Source organism: Vicia villosa, linkage group LG6, assembly GCF_029867415.1.
Source record: "Vicia villosa cultivar HV-30 ecotype Madison, WI linkage group LG6, Vvil1.0, whole genome shotgun sequence".
Taxonomy (NCBI): Eukaryota; Viridiplantae; Streptophyta; class Magnoliopsida; order Fabales; family Fabaceae; genus Vicia; species Vicia villosa.
The window spans coordinates 116,332,732-116,336,771 of NC_081185.1; the positions used below are offsets into that span (position 1 = coordinate 116,332,732).

At 32.5% G+C, this 4,040-nt stretch overlaps 1 pseudogene; it reads right to left on the reverse strand.

The window, feature by feature from the left end:
• Window positions 1-2,315: 2,315 nt before the first annotated feature.
• Window positions 2,316-3,766, reverse strand: LOC131614463 (uncharacterized; annotated as a pseudogene).
• Window positions 3,767-4,040: the final 274 nt, after the last annotated feature.

The following is a 4,040-nucleotide window of genomic DNA, read 5'->3' on the forward strand; positions in this document are numbered from 1 at the left end:
GAAATGAGTTTAATTTTTTTTTTAATTTTTAACATTTAAAATAATCATAACAAAATGATAAAGTACTTAGAATAATATTTTATAAAAAATTATTTAAATTAAATTTTTATTTTAAATCAGATTACTTTTAAAGTGAAGGCTCTTTAAATTTAACCTTTAAATTACATAAATCTATATAATATCTTTATTCATTACTGTATTGAATAAATCTCCCACTTTATATTAAAATTATCTCTCTCTCTCTCTCTCAACTAACAAACTTGACCCTCTTTCATCTATAAAAAATCATCAAGCGTAACACTATGAAAAACAACAAATTCTGACCTCAAAATATCCAATAAAGAAAGTGAATAGGATCATCCTTGAAGCAATGGATAATAAAGCCATGAAAGAAAGTAGCAATTTTTAATAGGATCATCGTAATTATTTCTTTCACAAACTAAGCAAATTAATTAATTTCTTATGTCACTAGTGCAGAAAAGACTTTTTAAATAAGGCGAATTAATTAATTTCTTATGTCACTAGTGCAAAAAAGACTTTTTAAATAAGGCGAAAAACATTTTACATCGGATCTGGGTCCGATGTAAAGTCAAGTAATGTAGTAAATCAAAGACATTTTATATCAATCAGTAGTCCGATGTGAAAAATACACATACCATATCCGTTTGATTCTTTTATCTGATGTGAAATAGGGGATAAATGCTATTTTTTTTTAAAATAACTACAATATTTAACATCGGCTGCCTTAATGGCCCGATGTAAAATATAAGTTTTAACATCGGTTGCCTTAATCGGCAGATGTAAAATATAGGTGTTCTGGACTGGGCCGGTGCCTAGCTCAATTGGACTAAGGCCCAAATCTTTCTTAGCCCATGGGATATTCCTCCTTGGAAATTACATGCCCGTCAGCCGATCAGGACCGCTAGCCCTCGGTCGGGCAGGACTGAGTCCGAGCAAGGCCACCCGCCTGACCCCAAGCAGGCTCTCCCTGCGAGCACCTCCGCCCACTCCTTCCGCCGGGGACCCTCCTCCTCGTAGGGTTCCTTTGCTTCCGACCCTCCGAATAAAGCGGAGTCCACGCACTCCCTAAAAGACCGTGTCTCCCCTTAAACTTCGGAGTGGTTGACCCAGGATGGAGACCACGTGTTGGTCTCCACTACACAAGTAGGATCCTGGCAGTCTCCGAATTGGGCCTGGGTTTCCAGTCCAATAGCGAGATCTTGGCCCAGCGCTGGGGCTATAAATACCCTCTTTCACTAGAGGGTCAGGCAACATCATTCATTCTCTCCTTACCTACTTGCACTCTGATTGCTCTCTCTTCTCACTTTGGCATCGAAGTACCTTGCAGGTACACCCCCCAATTCTCAGAAGATCCAGTCCATCGCAGGCCACGAAGATCCATCTGATCAGGTAAGATCAATAAGAGAGAATAATTTTTCCCAAATAAGATCCCAAATAATTTTCCCCCTTAAAATATCTTGTAAGATCCCAAGAAAATTCATGTCGCTGTAGGAGAGAATAAAGATAGTATATTGGAATATAAGAGGTATAGATATGATTGAGTGGTAGAATATGTACATATATATTTTAATTTTAATTTTCCAAAATCTAAGCTATCAATTAAATGTAATGGTATAGTTTTTAGATTTCACGGCGGAAATAGTTCATTCTAACAGAATTGAGTTTGATAATTGATTTTTACAAAATTTTAACATAATTGTTTTTTTGTGTGGATATATTCATGTAAAAGTAAGATGAACATTAAATTTCAGTGTAAAAATCACTCATAATCAATTCTAAAGACCGAAGCTACACATTCTAACTCAAAGTATAATCAATTCTGGAGGTAGAATCAATTCTACTTTTGATAAACAAAATACCTCAAAATCACTTAGCATCAATTATATACCTCTAAAATTAATTATGGTCTTCCAAAAACCAATCCAAATATGCTATTAATTTAACACTCACCTTAGGCTTTACCATGCAATGCCTATGAAAATCATTTTTATTTTTTTTTAAACAAGGAGACTCAATAATATAAAATGATAAGCAAACATAAACATAAGAAACCCTAAATATTAACTAGGGTTTACTAGATAAACAACCCGTTCTTCGCATAGGTATGTTATAAATAATTTTTTTAATAATAGTTGGTATTTATTTGTTATTTGCATAAAAAGTTATTTTGTAGACCATATAGATTATATTTTCAATTATATTATTATTTATTTAATGTGAAAGTCAATAAATTAGAAAATTTAATTTTATGATAATTTAGAATGTATAAATTTAAAGAAAGAAAAATTAAGTAACTAAAGAATATTATTAAATATTTCTTTGTAAACTACATTTGATGTTGTATCTATATCTTCATATTCATCATTAGTCACCAATATCTTCAATCCTTTTTTTGAAGTAACCCGTGATATGGCAACATATAGTTGTCCATAAAAGAAAATTGGTTGTGGTAGATATACTCCAACATGTTTGAGTGACTGCCCTTGACTTTTATTGATAGTCATTGCAAATGAATCAGCTAAAGGAAATTGGCGCTGTTGGAATTTGAAAGGGATTCTTTTATCAGAAGGAGTCAATGATAAACTTGGGATATAAACTTTTGACCAATATTGCTTCCCGAAATGACCTTTGCTTCAACGACGTATTTTCTCATTTTTGTAATTATTAACCGTGTTCCATTACACAAACTTAAAGACTGTACAATATTTCTCAATAACATTACTGGTACTCCAACTTTTAATCTTAACTTGTGATTTGGAAGTCCAGGAGAAATAATTGTGTTCGAAAATTCAAGAGTGTGTACATCATTTGGGATATACACATCTGAGTTTTTATAATACGAAGAATCAAAACTCAAATATATTATTTCTTTTCCAATTATTAAATCCACCATGTAATCATTGATTGAGTCAACAATGATATTGTTAGGAGCTAATATAGCCCTACCTTGAAAAAATGTCTGGTCAGTCATATTTTCAAAAAGATTTTGGATATGTGTTTTGAACAATAGCGGCAAGTGGATCACCAAAACTTGGAATTAGAAAATTGTTTGGTATATTGATTGTGATATCTTCATCATTAGTTTCTCCGATACTTCCATCACCAATTCCCAAAATTCATCGAGAAAATTCTGCTCTTTGTTCAATATCAAACATTGAACTTCCAGTTAGAATCCTCATGTTTGTAGTTAATGTAAGAACTTCACAAAATTCCAAAGATTGGAAGAATTTATAGTAGCATGAACAACGTCTTGTCTAGTTCCTTTAGGTATGACACGAAGGATTTGGAGAAAATCTCCACCTAAAACAACTACTTTTCCACCAAATAGGATATCTAAACTTTCTTTATTATAAGATCGAAGAATATCCCTTAAAATGCGATCAACAACTTCAAAATAATACTTATGCATCATTGGTGCTTCATCCCATATGATCATCTTTGCCTTGGCTATTAAATCGGCCAAACATCTTTTTGGAGTTATTTCACATGTTGAGCATTCATCAACATTTATAGGTGTGCAAAACCTTGAGTGTGCAGTTCTCCCTCTTGGAATAAGCAATGCAGCTATCCCACTTGAAGCTAGTGTTATAACAATCTCACCCTTTGATCTTAATGCTGCTGACATTCATTTCCAAATATAAGTCTTTCCATTTCCTCCACATCCATAAAGGAAAAAAATTCCTAGTTTATTTTCATTTAACCTTTTCATGATACGATCATATATTCCTTTTTGATCAACAGTCATTGTTGACATTAATCTATGATGCTCCTCAACCAAAGATTATCTGTCATAGTTCAATTCATCATAAATCAATCTATTATTTCTCTTGGGTATTAATGACACATCTGCTTGAGGCATTTCATTATAATCTTCCAAACTCTTGTTATTACTTTGCAAGAATGTCTCTATTTCAACTAAAGCGTAGCTTTTTAGTTGATCGGGAGTCAAGACCATATCTATAATTTTAATGGAATATGTAATTAATTGAAAGAAATTAATTATTAAGCACAATACATAA